General features: G+C 41.2%; 1 protein-coding gene across 5 annotated transcripts in view; it reads right to left on the bottom strand.

Annotated features, from left to right (window-relative positions):
- The window catches only part of GLYAT (glycine-N-acyltransferase), a 30,666-nt gene extending 19,508 nt beyond the window's left edge, over window positions 1-11,158 (bottom strand). Inside the window, exons 1-2 of one of the 5 annotated variants that reach the window (XM_055300742.1) lie at window positions 11,015-11,158; window positions 4,653-4,813 (exon numbers count right to left, since the gene is read on the bottom strand). The gene's annotated coding sequence lies outside the window, so the exon portion shown is untranslated. Of the gene's footprint in view, window positions 1-4,652; window positions 4,814-5,081; window positions 5,206-10,999 lie in introns of those variants that run through there. The other 4 variants (XM_055300743.1, XM_055300744.1, XM_055300741.1 and 1 more) reach the window with 4 other exon arrangements.
- Between the last annotated feature and the right edge of the window lie 8,393 nt (window positions 11,159-19,551).

The raw sequence follows: 19,551 nt of genomic DNA, 5'->3' as shown, positions 1-19,551 counted from the left end.
TTATCGAATATTAGTTGACCATAAAGTTCAGGGTCCACTTCTGGGTTCTCTATTCTGTTCCATTGATCTATGTGTCTGTTTTTGTGCCAATACCACACTGTCTTGATGACCACAGCTTTGTAGTACAACCTGAAATCTGGCATTGTGATGCCCCCAGATATGGTTTTCTTTTTTAAAATTCCCCTGGCTATTCGGGGTCTTTTCTGATTCCACACAAGTCTTAAAATAATTTGTTCTAACTCTCTGAAGAAAGTCCATGGTATTTTGATAGGGATTGCATTAAATGTGTAGATTGCCCTGGATAACATTGACATTTTCACAATATTAATTCTGCCAATCCATGAGCATGGAATATTTTTCCATCTCTTTGTGTCTTCCTCAATTTCTTTCAGAAGTGTTCTATAGTTTTTAGGGTATAGATCCTTTACCTCTTTGGTTAGGTTTATTCCTAGGTATCTTATGCTTTTGGGTGCAATTGTAAATGGGATTGACTCCTTAATTTCTCTTTCTTCAGTCTCATTGTTAGTGTATAGAAATGCCATTGATTTCTGGGCATTGATTTTGTATCCTGCCACGCTGCCAAATTGCAGTATGAGTTCTAGCAATCTTGGGGTGGAGGCTTTTGGGTTTTCTATGTAGAGTATCATGTCATCGGCGAAGAGGGAGAGTTTGACTTCTTCTTTGCCAATTTGAATGCCTTTAATGTCTTTTTGTTGTCTGATTGCTGAGGCTAGGACTTCCAGTACTATGTTGAATAGCAGTGGTGAGAGTGGACATCCCTGTCTTGTTCCTGATCTTAGGGGAAAGGCTCCCAGTGCTTCCCCATTGAGAATGATATTTGCTGTGGGCTTTTCGTAGATGGCTTTTAAGATGTCGAGGAAAGTTCCCTCTATCCCTACACTCTGAAGAGTTTTGATCAGGAATGGATGCTGTATTTTGTCAAACGCTTTCTCTGCATCTAATGAGAGGATCATATGGTTCTTGGTTTTTCTCTTGCTGATATGATGAATCATATTGGTTGTTTTACGAGGGTTGAACCAGCCTTGTGTCCCGGGGATAAATCCTACTTGGTCATGGTGAATAATTTTCTTAATGTGTGGTTGGATCCTATCGGCTAGTATCTTGTTGAGAATTTTTGCATCCATGTTCATCAGGGATATTGGTCTGTAATTCTCCTTTTTGGTGGGGTCTTTGTCTGGTTTTGGAATTAAGGTGATGCTGGCCTCATAGAATGAGTTTGGAAGTACTCCATCTTTTTCTATCTTTCCAAACAGCTTTAGTAGAATAGGTATGGTTTCTTCTTTAAAGGTTTGATAGAATTCCCCTGGGAAGCCATCTGGCCCTGGACTCTTGTGTCCTGGGAGGTTTTTGATGACTTCTTCAATTTCCTCCCTGGTTATTGGCCTGTTCAGGTTTTCTATTTCTTCCTGTTCCAGTTTTGGTAGTTTGTGGATTTCCAGGAATGCGTCCATTTCTTCTAGATTGCCTAATTTATTGGCGTAGAGCTGTTCATAATATGTTTTTAAAATCGTTTGTATTTCCTTGGTGTTGGTAGTGATCTCTCCTTTCTCATTCATGTGTTTATTAATTTGAGTCTTCTCTCTCTTCTTTTTAATAAGGTTGGCTAATGGTTTATCTATCTTATTAATTCTTTCAAAGAACCAACTCCTGGTTCTATTGATCTGTTCCACAGTTCTTCTGGTCTCAATTTCGTTGAGTTCTGCTCGAATTTTAATTAACTCTCTTCTTCTATTGGGCGTCGGGTCGATTTGCTGCTTCTTCTCCAGCTCCTTTATGTGTAAGGTTAGCTTTTGTATTTGAGTTCTTTCCAGTTTTTGAATGGATGCTTGTATTGCGATGTATTTCCCCCTCAGGACTGCTTTTGCTGCATCCCAAAGATTTTGAACGGTTGTATCTTCATTCTCATTAGTTTCCATGAATCTTTTTAATTCTTCCTTAATTTCCTGGTTGACCCTTTTATCTTTTAGCAGGATGGTCCTTAACCTTCACGTGTTTGATGTCCTTCCAAACTTCTTCTTGTGATTTAGTTCTAATTTCAAGGCGTTATGGTCTGAGAATATGCAGGGGGCGATCCCAATCTTTTGGTATCAGTTCAGATCCGATTTGTGACCCAGTATGTGGTCTATTCTGGTGAAAGTTCCATGTGCATTTGAGAAGAATGTGTATTCAGTTGAGTTTGGATGTAAAGTTCTGTAGATATCTGTGAAATCTATCTGGTCCAGTGTATCATTTAAAGCTCTCGTTTCTTTGGAGATGTTGTGCTTAGAAGACCTATCGAGGGTAGAAAGAGCTAGATTGAAGTCACCAAGTATAAGTGTATTATTATCTAAGTATTTCTTCACTTTGGTTAATAATTCATTTAAGTATTTGGCAGCTCCCACATTCGGGGCATATATATTGAGGATTGTTAAGTCCTCTTGCTGGATAGATCCTTTAAGTACGAGATAGTGTCCCTCTTCGTCTCTCACTACAGTCTTCGGGGTAAATTTTAGTTTATCTGATATAAGGATGGCTACCCCTGCTTTCTTTTGAGAACCATTTGAATGGTAAATGGTTCTCCAACCTTTTATTTTCAGGTTGTAGGTGTCCTTCTGTCTAAAATGAGTCTCTTGTAGACAGCAAATAGATGGGTCCTGCTTTTTTATCCATTCTGAAACCCTGCGCCTTTTGATGGGGTCATTAAGCCCGTTCACGTTCAGGGTTACTATTGACAGATATGAATTTAGTGTCATCATGATATCTATTCAGTCCTTGTTTTTGTGGATTGTTCCACTGAACTTCTTCTTAAAGGGGAATTTTAAGAGTCCCCCTTAAAATTTCTTGCAGAGCTGGTTTGGAGGTCACATATTCTTTCAGTTCCTGCCTGTCTTGGAAGCTCTTTATCTCTCCTTCCATTTTGAATGAGAGCCTTGCTGGATAAAGTATTCTTGATTGCATGTTCTTCTCATTTAGGACCCTGAATATATCCTGCCAGCCCTTTCTGGCCTGCCACGTCTCTGTGGAGAGGTCTGCTGTTACCCTAATATTCCTCCCCATGAAAGTCAGGGACTTCTTGTCTCTTGCTGCTTTAAGGATCTTCTCTTTATCTTTGGAATTTGCAAGCTTCACTATTAGATGTCGAGGTGTTGAACGGTTTTTATTGATTTTAGGGGGGGGATCTCTCTATTTCCTGGATCTGAATGCCTGTTTCCCTTCCCAGATTGGGAAAGTTTTCAGCTAGGATTTGCTCAAATACATATTCTGGCCCTCTGGTCCTTTCGGCGGCCTCGGGAACCCCAATTAAACGTAGGGTTTTCTTCCTCAGGCTGTCATTTATTTCCCTTAATCTGTCTTCATGGTCTTTTAATTGTCTTTCTCTTTTTTCCTCAGTTTCCCTCTTTGCCATTAACTTGTCTTCTATGTCACTCACTCGTTCTTCCACCTCCTTAACCCTCGTCGTTAGGACTTCTAGTTTGGATTGCATCTCATTCAATTGATTTTTAATTTCTGCCTGATTGGATCTAAATTCTGCAGTCATGAATTCTTGTGAGTCCTTAATGCTTTTTTCTAGAGCCACCAGTAGCTGTAGAATAGTGCTTCTGAATTGGCTTTCTGACATTGAATTGTAATCCAGATTTTGTAACTCTGTGGGAGAGAGGGCTGTTTCTGATTCTTTCTTTTGAGGTGAGGTTTTCCTTCTAGTCATTTTGCTCAGTGAGTGCAGAGTGGCCAAAAACAAGTTGTATTGGGAAAAGGAGAGAAAGAGAGAGAAGGAAAGAAAAGAGAAAGAGAAAAAAGAAAAAGAAAAAGGAAAAAAAGAGAAGAAAAAGAGAAAGAAAAAGAAAGAAAGGTGAAAAAAGGGGGGGTGGGGGAAGCAATCAGAAATCAAAAAGAAAAGAAAAAAGAAAAAAAAACAAAACAAAACAAAAAAACAAAAACACGGGGGAGTATCTTCTGATTCTGTAGACTTTAAGTCCCTTGACTTCCCCTGGAACTGGTCCCTCTAGCTGGTCTTCTGGGGGAGGGGCCTGCTGTGCTGATTTTCAGGTGTTAGCACTTGGGGGAGCTGCTCTGCCCCTGCCTGCTGCAGGGCTCAGTGGGGGTTGTTTACCCCGTGAGGCCCCAGGAGGAACAGCCGCAGTTGCTATGGCAGCTCTGGAAGCCTGGATTCAGCCTCCGCAGGAACTACGGGGCTCTCCGTCTGCAGGGCCTGGAGGCTCCGGGGCGGGGCCGCTGATCTGCTCAGCTCCGGGCAGGAGCGTCCTCGCTGTCCTGGGCCCTCCCGGCCTCTGCCTGTCCCGGGGGAGGCCGGATCCTGGGCTGTGTCCCGGCGCCCTGTGCTCCCGGCCTGCGCTGTTGGATTTGCGCTCCCGCCCTGCAGCTCCCTCCCTGGAGCTGCTCCCGAGCCCCTCCGAGCTGCCCCGCCGTGCGCGCTGCAGCCCTTAGGGAGCTCGGCGCACTCTCCCGCGCGCAGGTCCAACTCCCTGCGAGCCCCTTTCTGCCCGCCCGGGAAGGTTGGTGCAGCTCCTGCTTCTCCGGGACGGGGCTCTCCTGTCCTGGGGACACTCGCCCCGGCCTCAGCCCGGCTCCTCGCGGGGCCCCTCCCCCTCGGAGGCCTTTTGTTTCTTTATTTCTTTTTCCCGTCTTCCTACCTTGATAGAAGCGCGAACTCTTCTCACTGTAGCGTTCCAGCTGGTCTCTCTTTAAATCTCAGGCCGAATTCGTAGATTTTCAGGATGATCTGAAGGTTATCCGCGTTACTGAGGAGGAGGAGGCGGCGGTTGGAGCGCGGCGCGGCGGGGCGAAGGCGGGGCTGGGTGGGTGCAAGTAAGAGTCTTACGAAAGGGAATTAACCCCATCACCAGCCCGGACACGGGCTCCAGCGGCCTTTTCATTCATTTTCTTACAACATAAGTTAGTATATATTCCAGCTACCAGTTTCAATTTAGATTAACAAGCGCATTTTTAAGTATTTATAACATTTCTACTGAATTCAATTTCTACTGAAATGCATTTGCCATTAGTGATTCCCCCGACTCTTACCAGTAAAAATGCTATGTAACATTGGGTAAGTGACTTACTTTTTCTGTGCCTTGGTTTCCTCTGTTAACTTCTAAAGTAAAACTGCCAGTTATTTTACCATCGACAATAGCTTATTTGAGAATAGCAGGGGATTATAATCTGGGATAAGGAAGCTATGAAAGAATGTAAGCAAGTTTGGAGAATAAAGGAGAGGAGGACTCAAGAGGGAAGACAGGAGATGGGAAGTCTGTTCTAAATAAAAAACCCATTGGAGGAAAGGAGGCATTACCTAAGTTTAGGGGATTCTCATTGGCTGAGCCGTGACCCTTTCTCATTGGCTGGACTGTTGCCAAGGGGAGGAGGAAACCTTTCTTTCTGCTTCCTGGTAAGGTAGAGCATAGAGAGCCCTCAGGTTCTGTTGGGTCAGGTGAGTGCAACAAAGAGTGGTATGGCCAGAGGTCCCTCTTCTGGCTTCCTGACTCCATTCTGAAGGATTCCTTTTACTGATTTTTCAGGACCTCAAAGGTAGATGGGATAATAGCACTATTTATAGAATTTTTGTGGAGATTAAATGAGTTAATACATTAAATGACTCAATAAGTGCTTAGGAGAGTACCTGTCATAGAATAAAGCACTGAAAACGATATTTTATTACTGCTAGCCCTCCTCCTCCTCTTTCTTTTCTTCCTTCCCACCCTTTTCTTGTTCCATCCTTTTCTTCCTCCTCCTCCTTCTCCCCACCTGAGTTAAAGTGCTGTGTATTGTGTGCTATTTTGCTGCAGTCTTTTTAATGTGGGCATTTGGATGTGAACTAAAATATAAATGATAAACCTTTTTTGAAAAATTTCCAGGCTATATTCCAAACTGGTATTTTCACCCTGTTTTTAAGCCTTACTCCATCTCGAAGCCTTACACTTGCACCCGTGGTGGATATTGTACAGTTTACTAGTTAGAGTAAATATATATATATATATATATATATATATATATATATATATATATATATATATGATTCACTGCATGAAATTGCAATGACCAGAACATTCTATGAAATCCCAACCACTCAGAAAAGGAGAAAAGAGGTGGTGTTACAGTGTTCTATTTTGGAACTATGATCTTTGGAGGAGTACAAAGTCACTTCTAAGTGAAGGCACTGAAGAAGTGTTCTGAGATGTTGTGATTAAACTGGCTGCGTGTGAGATGCCATGCTCCAGGTCAGAACTGGGTAATTTTGTGACTTTAGAATAGCAGGGAGGAGGACTTTGCTCCTGGCCAAGCTAGGGTAACAGGACCTGGATTTACCTCTCTCACCCCAAAAAAGACAAACTAAACAGCAAATGAAACATCATCTGAAACATCATCGTGACAGCAAATGAAACATCTGACGTTGCCAGATCTATGGTCAAAGTGTTTTTGCGGTTGCAACAGTGCCTCTCCTCTGTTGCAATAGTATCTCCCACCTCTTTACAACACTTTTAAATAAGGCTTCTCCTTGCCTAAAGAAAAAAAAATGGGTAGATGCAGAGATGTTGGAATCAGCAGGCAAGGACATTAAATAGCTATAATAATATTGTTCCTCGTGTTTAAGAAGATAGAGGAGCACATGATCATGATGAGAAGAAAAAGGGGAGACATAAAAAAGATGCATGGAACTTATAGAAATGAAAACATACAGCATTTAAAATGAAAAATACATGAGATGTAATTAGCAGTAGATTAGACATTGCAAAAGAAAAGATCAGTGAACTCAAAGATGGAGCAATTGAAACTATTCATAATAGAATCAGACTTCCTATTGCTAATGTCACCATTTCTCCCCTAAATTGATCTATAGTTTCAAATTAGCCATAAAACATCCCACGTTTTATTTGTAGAAAGTCACAGATTCTAAAATTTACGTGACTTCAAGGTTTACTAGAAAGTGACTATAATCATTACAAAGGGGTCTTGGCATAAAGATAGACAAATAACCCAATGGAATAGAATAGAGAGCCTAGAAATAGACATTTGTGGTCAATTAATTGATTTGCTACCAGGATGTCCATACAAAATGGAGATAAGATAGTCTTTTCGACAAATGGTGCTGATTTTTTATTTTTAAACAATCAAGGTGACTTCTTGATAGATTTAGTAGTTGTAAATTTCAAAATGTAGATGTTAGAAGGAAGTCGTTGTCTGTACTTAATTTTCCCTCTGCCACTTCCTACTCCCTGTTCATTTTAAAAAGTTCCACATTCCACTTTGGGTATTTTAGGAATTTAAGAAAAAAAAAAACGGCCCTTAAAATATAACATTTTCACAGAACAACAACACCAGGCAAGGTCATTCTGTGGCCATGATGGAAGAAAATAAAAAAGAGACCATTTCATAATCACGTTTGAGCATGGACAAAACAAGAAGGCAGCATTATCTGCAAACATGGCCAAATACTCCTCTCCCCAGGTAACAATGGGCTGCTACTTCTCTACCCCTGTTCTTTCTTCCTGCTTAAAGTACAAAAGTCTTCCATAGAAGTCTTCTGACAGTGTCCAAGCAGAGCAAACCCATGCTTTCTTGAACCCTTCCCCAAAATTCCTGTCAGGTCCCTCCTGACTTGTTACTAAGATGCACCACATTTCCTTAGGTGTGCTCTCTCTCTCTTGTTGCAACAGACAATAAATCTGACTTTGCTGGCTTACAGGTGTTCCACATAGTCCTTGATAAGAAGTTATTGACACTTAACTACTTAGCTCTGAGGTGTTTTTCTTACTGGATTGCTTCCTGTTCCCTTTGACTTCCCAGAACTTAGGTACTTCTTTTCAGCTTAGGTCCTCAGGACTACTGATGCTTCAGGGCGGTCATGAAAGATTTGGATTTGTAGAAATGGAACCAATATGAACTTGTTTCTATGGAAAAAACTTCTAGGTTACAAAGATTCCACTGCACTTTTGGCTCCTGCTGCTCTAACCAGTTGGGCGATATGCAGACTGGTGAATGTTCCTGGTTTTTCTAGGTGCGTGTCCTCTGTCTCCTTCCCAAGTCATCATCAATCATTTGAAGAAAACAAAAGGATGAAATAGCATCATGTCAAAAAACCATGTACATACCTTAATTTAAAAAATATTTAAAAATGCTAACCATCAGCTGAGCTTTCAGTGAGTCATAATCTTTTTTCCCCGTGGGGGGTCTTGCCTCAATGCTGATGGCTGCTGACTGACCAGGCTGGTAGCTACTGAAGGTTGGAGTAGCAATTTCTTAAAATAAGACAACAGTGAAGTTTGTCACAGCGATTGACCACTTTCACAAACAATGTCTCTGTAGCATGTGATGCTGTTTGATAGCATTTTACCCACAGTGGAACTTCTTTCAAAATTGGAGTCAGTCTTTCAAACCCCGCCTCTGTTCCAGCAATGAAGATTATGTAATATTCTAAATTCTTTGTTGTCATCTCAACAATCTTCACAGTATCTTCACCAGGAGTAAATTTCACCCGAAGAAATCACTTTCTTTGCTCATTCATAAGCAACTCCTCATCCATTGAAGTCTTATCATGAGATTACAGTAATTCAGCCACAACTTCAGGCTCCACTTTGAAATCTGGTTCTCTTGCTATTTCCACCACATCTGCAATTACTTCCTCCACTGAAGTCTAGAACCCCTCAAAGTCCTCCATGAGGGTTGGAAACAACTTCTTCCAAACCCTTGTCAATGTTGATATTAGATCTCTTCACATGAACCACAAATGTTCTTAGTGGCCGGAATGGTGAGTCCTTCTCAGAAGTTTTTCAATTTACTCAGATCCATCAGAGCAATTTCTCTCTGTGGGAGCTATTGCCTTATGAATTTTATTTCTTAAACAATAATGAGACTTAAAAGTCAGAATTAGTTCCTGGCCCGTGGGATGCAGGATGGATGTGGTGCTAGCAGGAATGAAAACAACATTAATCGTGTCCATCTCCATCGGAGCTCTTGGGGAAGTAGGTGTACTGTCAACAAGCAGTAATATTTTGAAAGGAATCTTCTTTTCTGGTCTCAACAGTGGCATAAAATATTCAGTAAACCATGTTGTAAACAGATGTGCTGTCATCTGGGCTGTGTTGTTCCATTTATAGAGCACAGGCAGATTTACCATAATTCTTAATGGCCCTAGGATTTTCAGAATGTAAATGAACATTGACTTTAACTCAAAGTCACCTGCTACATTAACTCCTAACAGGAGATTCAGACTGTCCTTTGAGGCTTTGAAGCCAGGAATTGACTTCTCTCTAGCTATGAAAGCCAAGATGCCATCTTCTTTCAATAGAAGGCTATTTCATTAGTGAAAGGGAATAAAGGGGAAAGGAGAAAAAATGAGTGGGAAATATCAGAAAGGGAGGCAGAACATGACAGACTCCTAACTCTGGGAAACAAACTAGGGGTGGTGGAAGGGGAGGTGGGCGGGGGGTGGGGGTGACTGGGTGACAGACACTGAGGTGGGCACTTGACGGGATGAGCACTGGGTGTTATTCTATATGTTGGCAAATTGAACACCAGTAAAAAATAAATTTATAAAAATAAAAAAAATTTAAAAATCCAGGATAAAAAAATAAAATAAAATAAAAAGAAGACTATTTCATCTATATTGAAAATCTGCTGTTTAGTGAGGCCACCTTCATTAATATCTCAGCTAGATCTTGTGGATAACTTGCGGCAGCTTCTCTATCAGCACTTGCTGCTTCACTTTGCACTTTGATGTTATGAAGACAGCTTCTTCCCACAAACCTCATTAACCAACCTTTCCTAGCTTCAGACTTTTTATTCTGCAGCTTCTTCACCTCTCTGAACCTCCATAAAATTGAAGAGAAGCCTTGCTCTGAGTGTGGCTTTGGCTTAAGGGAATGCGGTAGCTGTTTATTCTTCTCTCCAGACAACTAACATTTTATGTATAAGCAGCGAGGCTGTTTTGTTTTCTCATTACTCATGTGTTCCCTGAGTAGCACTTTAATTTTCTTCAAGAGCTTTTCCTTTGCATTCACAGCTTGGTTAACTCTTTGGTGGCCTCTTAGAGGCCTAGCTTTCAGCCTGTCTTGGCTTTTGGCCTGCCTTCCTCACTAAATCATTTCTAGCTTTTGATTCACTGTGAGAAATGTATTACTTCCTTCCACTTGAACACTTAGAGGTCGTTGTATGGTTATGAACTGTCCTAATTTCAATATTGTTGTGTCTCAGGGAATAGGAGGGCCCAAGGAGAAGGAGAGAGGCAGTGGAAGGGCTGTCAGAACACACCCAACATTTAGTGATGAAGTTCATCATCTTATACGGGCACAGTTCATGGCATCCCAAGTACAAATGATCACTGATCACAGAGCACCCTAACAAATATAATAACAATGAAGAAGTTTTAAATGCTGCAAGAATTAGCAAAATGTGACACAGAAACACAAAGGGAGCAAATGCTGTTGGAAAAAGCTGCCCATAGACTTGTTTGATATGGGGTCACCCCAAATCTTCAATTTGAAAAAGCACCATATTTGCAAAGCACAACAAAGCGAAGTTCAGTCAAGCAAGGTATGCTTATTCATCTACTTATTTCTTTTCTGACTTTAAATACATGAACCTTCTTATGAATCACATGCAGGGAAAAAACTGCCTCCCTTGTAATATAACCAGAAGGGTTAAATATGATAATATGTGCAGTCTCCACATATTAAGGGCCCCATTCACTCCCTACTTCCATAAAAGTGTCCAAATTCCTCCTAGTTCATTTATTAGTTCAGATCAGAGACCTGCAAGAATTTTTCACATTACCTAACAAGTTACCATTCACAGAATAAGTGCCAGATACATGTTTCTTAAGTTATTCTTTTTCCTTAGGTATCTTTGCCATCATATCCTGATCATAACCCAGTATGGCCATTTTAATTTGTCCCGTTTAAGTGGAGATGATGTCACAAAGCAATGATTTGTGTGTGTGTGTGTGTGTGTGTGTGTGTGTGTGTGTGTGTATGAGTTCCCCCACCTGGAAAGCACTCACCACACCAATCCTTGCAGGTGTCCCCAGGAACAAATGAAGAGGAGCAGACTTTTGGAGATGAAATTTCCCTCTGATGCTGTCAGTTCGGTAGGGTCCTGCAGACTGTGGTTAGGTTTGTCTCCTGCACTGAGGTTCATATTGTAAACCTTGCACATAAGCAAAAAAATCTGGGTGTCAGCTTTTTCAAAATCCAACCCTTCTTCTCTGGGACTCACATTAAGGGAGCTAGCTCTGCAAAGTTGAGAGCCTGGCAGTGTGCCACCTAAGCTACTTTTTCTAAAACACCAGTTTACTCTTTGCCCTCAGCAGCCTTCCCATCATTCTACAATCTAAAGCTGTGTGATACCAGAAGACCAGGTCTCAGAAGGAGGGGCATGTTGTATAAGCCACACTTTTTACCTCTTTTTCCCATTCTCAAGTGCCTGCAATAAGAGCGAGGTGATAGGGAAGATACGGATGAGGTCTGATTTGCAGAATCTGGTCTCTTTTCTTACACATTACGCAGAACAGAAAATATTTGCATGGAGTGACTAAAGCCATTAGGATCCTTCTTTTTTTTATATATATGAGGGTGTGCTTATGCAATCTTCTTTATTACCCATTTCTTTATATATATATATAAATTTATTTTTTATTGGTGTTCAATTTGCCAACATATAGAATAACTCCCAATGCTTATCGCATCAAGTGCCCCCCCTCAGTGCCCGTCACCCAGTCACCCCCACCCCCCGCCCACCTCCCCTTCCACCACCCCTAGTTCGTTTCCCAGAGTTAGGGATCCTTCTTTTTAAGAATGAGCTATGCCCTCTCCCCTGCCTATTTTGAGACTACAGTTAACATCCCAATGATTCAATGTGGGCACTTCTTAGTCTCACTATTACAGAGGAGGACACTGAGGCTCAGTGTGGCTGAATGAGATAGAGTTTAAACCAGAGCCTTTTCACTCTGAAGTGCCCACTACCCCAACATTAGCACTGGCTCTGCCATTCTCAGGAAAGAAAAGACAGTTCATAGAAAAGATGTTTTGAGTCTCAGCAACTCTGAGTGAAACAACTAAGGAGGGAAGTTTGATACTTTCTGGTCCTTGTCCTCATCACCTTTATTGTTGTTCATTGGGTTAGTGGTTGGTTTCATTATGAAGGGATGAAGAGTCCTTCCCATCAGAGAAGCAGAAACGGAAGTGGTTAGTGTCTAGTGAGAAAGTTGAAAAAGCCTGTGTGCTTCTTCAGTCCATGGACCAGCAGAGCACAGGTCTGCACATATTGCTCTCTGTGCTTTCTAGGAGTGCTGATTCCTGGAATACTAATTCTCTATTTTATCTGCTAGGGTTGAAGCCATTGTAATAATTCCTTACTCTTTCTCCAAGGCCAAAGGCCACTGAAACTGCTCTGTCCCTGTCAGCAGAGTGGACCCCTTGGTTCTTGTAGAGTCCACACCACCACGGCTGACTATAACAAAAGAGCAGTGTCCCCTGTGCACCATCCCCAGACACCAGAGCCCCAGGCCTCTGTCTCCTTCAACCTTAACACTCAGTCAGTCAAAATTTGGGTCTCCACCACCCTTGTATCTTTTTTTTAATAATAAATTTATTTTTTATTGGTGTTCAATTTGCCAACATACAGAATAACACCCAGTGCTCATCCCGTCAAGTGCCCCCCTCAGTGCCCGCCAACCAGTCACCCCCACCTCCTGCCCTCCTCCCCTTCCACCACCCCTAGTTCATTTCCCAGAGTTAGGAGTCTTTATGTTCTGTCTCCCTTTCTGATATTTCCCACACATTTCTTCTCCCTTCCCTTATATTCCCTTTCACTATTATTTATATTCCCCAAATGAATGAGAACGTATAATGTTTGCTGTTGAGTTTAATAAGTTCTTTATAGATCTTGGAAACTAGCCCTTTATCTGATACGTCATTTGCAAATATCTTCTCCCATTCTGTAGGTTGTCTTTTAGTTTTGTTGACTGTATCCTTTGCTGTGCAGAAGCTTCTTATCTTGATGAAGTCCCAATAGTTCATTTTTGCTTTTGTTTCTTTTGCCTTCGTGGATGTATCTTGCAAGAAGTTATGTGGCCGAGTTCAAAAAGGGTGTTGCCTGTGTTCTCCTCTAGGATTTTGATGGAATCTTATCTCACATTTAGATCTTTCATCCCAAGACACAAAAGTCCAGGGCCAGATGGCTTCCCTGGGGAATTCTATCAAACGTTTAAAGAAGAAACCCTACCTATTCTACTTGACTCTGTGGTTATAATCCTTGCTCTGTTATATGAAATAACAGGGATAAATCTCACACACTTTGGGATCAAATACAAGAAGAAAGCCTCAGGAGCAGTGGCATTAGTCCAATTTATGTGTTTTCCTCTGGGTGCTGGGTGCAGATCCAGGCAGTGATGTTAGAAGCAGCGTTGCATAATGGCTCAGAGGAAGACAATGAGACCAAACTAACAGGGTTGAGATCCTGACTGCACTAATTGGGACAAATTATTTCCTCTTTCTATGCATCTGTTCTTGTATCTAGAAAGAGGAGTAAAGCATGGCATTTAACTCTGTAGAGTTTTGAAGAAATATTAAGTTCTTCCCCTGCTCTGCCCTAAGTGACACAGTCTGTGTGTCCTTTCTCACCAAAGAGGTGCCTCTCCTTAATTGGAATTCAGGCTAGTGAGTTGCCCTATGCCTCCAAATCCCTTTTTTAAAAAATATTTTATTTATTTATTCATGAGAGACACACAGAGAGGCAGAGACACAGGCAGAGGGAGAAGCAGGCTCCCTGCGGGGAGCCCGATGCAGGACTCAATCCCAGGACCCCAGGATCACGCACTGAGCTAAAGGCAGATGCTCAACCACTGAGCCACCCAGGTGCCCCTTGCCTCCAGATCTTTATGAATTCCAGGAAATGTATGATTTGTAGTTTATCCAGCCATTAGTGTGGGAACAATGCTTTTTCCAGCTTTCTAAATCCTACAGAGAAGCAGAAATGAGATTATATTTTTTCTTCATTTAGATATACGTAACTATAATGCCTTAGACAATAATCATTTAGAGAAGTTTCTGGTACATGGTAGGCATATATAAATGTTTTATTAAATAAAGAAAATAACTGAATACAATGCATTGTGGATGTACAGATATTTAGTGGAAATAATTCTTTTCCTGGTGTTCTAGTTTCCATAAGGCTCATATTCATGAGATGACAGAGAGAAAAATTTCTTTAAAAGTTTCCATGTTTTTTACTGAAGAGATGTGCGTACCTTTCCACAAAAACAAAACAAAACAAAAAACAAACAAAAAAAACCCTCTTATTTAAATCACGTAATTCATTAAATCCCCAAAACTCATTTTGGACTTTTCTCATGAGTTATCCTATATACTTATGTATGTATACTCACATCACCGTGTTGGATGGAGCTTGCCTCAATCTGGAACTCCTGCTCCCCCAAACACATGATAAAATATTATCAAAATATGGTCAGGTAGCCAAATGCCAGCCTTGATAACAGATAAAAGGGATTGGAGCAAATCGCTTCCATCTTCACAAGAGCTGATTTTAGAGTGGAAAACAGATGTTTCTGTTAAACAGGCCAGAGACCTTGGAAGATAAAAGAGATAAGATCAAACTGACTTCTTCGAAATGTTGCAAGCTGTTTTCCTTCCTATAGTGGAAATAATGTGCTCTAAGCCCTGAGAGTAAGAAGAATGATTTTCCAAAGCCCATATTCCTTGAACATTTGTTGAAGGAAGTGGCCATACTTAGTATCTGAAAGGAAAAGCTTTTTACTCGGTATTTTTCAGGCTGATGGTGCAGGAGCAGGGCAAATGCTCTCATCTTGCTTTGTCCTCCAGTCTTAAGTAGGACCTCTATGCCTACATGCCTGAGAGGGGGAGCTTCCTCAGCATGCCTGCCCCTCCTCCTCATGGCAGCCAATCTCAGCCTTGGCAGGAATTGCATGGAAGAGTATTTCCTACCACTCCCTCCGTGGTGGCTTACATTTACTAATGTTGAAATAAAATCCTGGGCTCAGGACAATTTCCTGCCCCTATCCAGGAGTAGTGGGCTTTTACTTATTTTACTCTTCTCCAGCAACAGTGGGTCTTTATTTATGTCTGGAGAACGGCAGGAGTTGTTACTCTTCTCCCAGCAGTTTAAGAGTTTTGCTACATAGGAGAAGAGAGCCCAGTTGGGGTTGCATTGTATGCCTTTCCCAAGGTGACATTCCCTGCAAAACCAAGGGAAGCACCTTCTGGTCTTCAGCCTGTCCCCAGTCTTTAATGTTAGCACCTGGGGAAGGTCCATAGAAAGAACCCGTGAGTACATAGCACTCTTGTGTCTGGGGCTCTAGGGGCTTCCTACTGTCAAACTAGCTCACATTCAATCCTTAGCAATTTAATAAAATTCTAATTTCTTCTTACCTGTTGGTATGAAAGTCACCTTGTTCTTCTTGTGCTCTGCCACAGGTAAGACAGTCTTTGTGTCATTTCTTGTCTCAGAAGGGCCTGTCCTTTCTTGGTATTTAGCCTACTCAGTTGTCCTGTGCCCTCAGCTCTCTAGAAAGTCCCCGAAAATTATGAGTTTGTGGTTTTTATCCAGCTTTTTCTCATCATTAGAGAAAAACCCCAGGCAAAAGCAGAATTAAGGTTATCTTTCCTTAATTTAAATATGCATTGCTCTACCTTACTTTTGGTATCATTCTAGAAACTACAGGACTGATTGGCAATGGCAAAAAGTAAAAAATCCAAAATTATTCAATTACTCGTAACTAGTTGGACTATAAAATTTTAATGGATTCTTTCGGTGAGGGGTGTGTGTTATGGTCTGAGTTATTTATTTTGCCAGCTAAATTGAAGGATAAATGTCATATAACCATCCAACATGTCCATATCCTATGGGTAAGGTCATCCATTATCAAGAATCCATTCCACCAGTTATGATGTGTACCCTCAAGGAAGGATTTTTTTTTGTAATGTAACTTTTTTTATAAATTTATTTTTTATTGGTGTTCAATTTGCCAACATATAGAATAATACCCAGTGCTCATCCCATCAAGTGCCCCCCTCAGTGCCCATCACCCAGTCACCACCCACCCCCCCCGCCCACCTCCCCTTCCACTACCCCTAGTTCGTTTCCCAGAGTTAGGAGTCTCTCATGTTCTGTCTCCCTCTCTGATATTTCCCACTCATTTTTCTCCTTTCCCCTTTATTCCCTTTCACTATTTTTTATATTCCCCAAATAAATGAGACCATATAATGTTTATCCTTCTCCAACTGACTTATTTCACTCAGCATAATACCCACCAATTCCATCCACGTCGAAGCAAATGGTGGGTATTTGTCATTTCTAATGGCTGAGGAATATTCCATTGTATACATAAACCACATCTTCTTTATCCATTCATCTTTCGATGGACACCGAGGCTCCTTCCACAGTTTGGCTATTGTGGACATTGCTGCTAGAAACATCGGGGTGCAGGTGTCCCGGCATTTCACTGCATCTGTATCTTTGGGGTAAATCCCCAGCAGTGCAATTGCTGGGTCTAGGGCAGATCTATTTTTAACTCTTTGAGGAACCTCTACACAGTTTTCCAGAGTGGCTGCCCCAGTTCACATTCCCACCAACAGTGCAAGAGGGTTCCCTTTTCTCCACATCCTCTCCAACATTAGTGGTTTCCTGTCTTGTTAATTTTCCCCATTCTCACTGGTGTGAGGTGGTATCTCATTGTGGTTTTGATTTGTATTTCCCTGATGGCAAGTGATGTGGAGCATTTTGTCATGTGCTTGTTGGCCATGTCTATGTCTTCAGGAAGGATTTTTAAATCCAAATTCTTGGTAAGGAGGGGGGCCTGGGTGGCTCAGTGGTTGGACATCTGCCTTTGGCTCAGGTCATGATCCCAGGGTCCAGAGATTCAGTCCCACATCGAGCTCCCCACAGGGAGCCTGCTTCTCCCTCTGTGTCTCTGCCTGTCTCTCTGTGTCTCTCATGAATAATTAAATAAAATCTTTAGAAAAGAAATTCTTTGTAAGGAGAAACAGTCCACTAAGAATATTGGACAAATACTTAGAATGGCCTAAGATCCCCAGAGGACAAGGAGTTTTTATCCTTGATTGGCACAAGAAAGCCAGTCCCACAAGTGCAAAGAAGCCAGACATTCCTCAAGAGAGTAATCAACTTTAGTGGAGCTGCAAGTTTATTTTCTTTGGGTTTTTAGTTTGTGACAACCTGAAAAGCCCTATGAAATATCCAAAATTCAATTACTTATTATTTTAAATACACTCAGGAGTTGTACCGTCCCAAGAATATGAATCAGTGCAAGATATAATCGATTACAAAAGTCCTTTAAATTGAGTGTTTAGGACCCATAAAATTTAAGATCTACATAGTTAAGGAGAGAAAGATACTTATAGAGCCAAAGAGTCTAAAACCCAAATAGATGTATAAATAATTTTTAAATGAAATAATAAAATTCACAAGGAGACTAAGTAAAGAATGCCCATAAATGCCAGAAGAACTGCATTAAGGTGAACCCTGGGGTTCGTGGTTTAGATTGGAAAACCCACCAAGCTGTTTGTTATATATAGTAAGAAAACCTTCTCTTTCCTCTCCGGACCATGTCCACCTCCCTTAAATGTTTCCCCAGTGATGATGAGCAAGACCATCTCCACAAAGACATAGTATAGCCTAATGAATAATATAGAAGAATAAATGTGTAGATTATATATCTACAGAGGGAATATTCTAAGGAAACCAACCTCTATAATAAAACACTACCGAATGTCATGGTTAAAGAAAAAAGATTCAGTAAAATTGAGGAACATCACTTTTAAATAGCCTTTGTAAAGTTACGTATAGCATTCATATTCTCTGTCCTGCAGCACATCAGAAAGCAGTGTCTCAATTTCATGCATGACATGTGATCCTGTCTTTCCAACTGGTATGATGAAGAGTCTTTTCCTTTGAGTGTCATGGGGTCTCCTATAACAACTTCAGTGACACAGTACCCCTCCTTCCTTGCTGACCATGGGGATGTCTTGGAGAGGGGCCCTAGCTTGTGTGCCTGTAGGTGACCTGTTACCTTAATGTGTTAAGGAAATATACTGTAATGGTCTACAACCTTGGTATGGAGAGCTCTTCTCCTCTTCCTCTAGCAATTCAATTTAAGACTAAGAAGTCTTAAATTCTGAGTCTGTTTTTTCTCGCACCTTCCCACAACAGTATCTTTGGATATCTGGATTCAGCTAGATAGTAGATCCAGAAAAAGGATACAAAACACAATCTCTTCTATTATTGTTGCATGTATCATAAATGAAAGAAAGAAGGAACAAAGAAAACTTGAGCCCCCAGCCTGGTTCTCAGAAGTTTTTAATATTTAAGGATGGGTTAGGACACATATCCTCTTACTGTGAACCATCTAGCCAGCCCTAACATTTGATAATAGGACCAAGATTGCAGGATTGGTGAATGTCAATATTAATTTCAGGGGCCTTGGGATGCCTTGAAAATGGCTCAAGAGAAAAGCAGCAACTATGTTATTGCTGAGTAGGGGAGATAGAGGATGTGCTTCTGAATATGGGGCAACAGAGGACAGAAAGGTAGGTGGCACTTTGGAGAAAATGATACTTCAAGTAGAATTTCAAATAATCTGGTGAATGTCCTTGCCGGGCATTTCTTAGATTTTATTTTTTTTTCCAGTTTTTTTTTATAAATTAATTTTTATTGGTGTTCAATTTACCAGCATACAGAATAACACCCAGTGCTCATCCCGTCAAGTGTACCCCTCAGTGCCCGTCACCCATTCACTCCCACCCCCCGCCCTCCTCCCCCTCCACCACCCCTAGTTCATTTCCCAGAGTTAGAAGTCTTTATGTTCTGTCTCCCTTTCTGATATTTCTCACACATTTCTTCTCCCTTCCCTTATATTCCCTTTCACTATTATTCATATTCCCCAAATGAATGAGAACATACACTGTTTGTCCTTCTCCGGTTACTGTGGCCAAGTTCAAAAAGGGTGTTGCCTGAGTTCTCCTCTGGGATTTTGATAGAATCTTGTCTCACATTTAGATCTTTCATCTATTTTGAGTTTATCTTTGTGTATGGTGCAAGAGAGTGGTCCAGTTTCATTCTTCTGCATGTGGATGTCCAATTTTCCCAGCACCATTTATTGAAGAGACTGTCTTTCTTCCAGTGGATCGTCTTTCCTCCTTTATCGTATATTAGTTGAGTATAAAGTTCAGGGTCCACTTCTGGGTTCTCTGTTCTGTTCCATTGATCTATATGTCTGTTTTTGTGCCAGTACCACACTGTCTTGATGAACACAGCTTTGTAGTACAACCTGAAATCTGGCATTGTGATGCCCCCAGATATGGTTTTCTTTTTTTAAAATTCCCCTGGCGGTTTGGGGTCTTTTCTGATTCCACACAAATCTTAAAATAGTTTGTTCTAAGTCTCTGAAGAAAGTCCATGGTATTTTGATAGGGATTGCATTATACGTGTAAATTGCCCTGGGTAACATTGACATTTTCACAATATTAATTCTGCCAATCCATGAGC

The sequence above is a fragment of the Nyctereutes procyonoides genome, unplaced genomic scaffold (assembly GCF_905146905.1).
Source record: "Nyctereutes procyonoides isolate TBG_1078 unplaced genomic scaffold, NYPRO_anot_genome, whole genome shotgun sequence".
NCBI classification, from domain to species: Eukaryota; Metazoa; Chordata; class Mammalia; order Carnivora; family Canidae; genus Nyctereutes; species Nyctereutes procyonoides.
The sequence above is the reverse complement of the archived record's forward strand: the minus strand, read 5'-3'. Positions and strand labels throughout refer to the sequence as shown.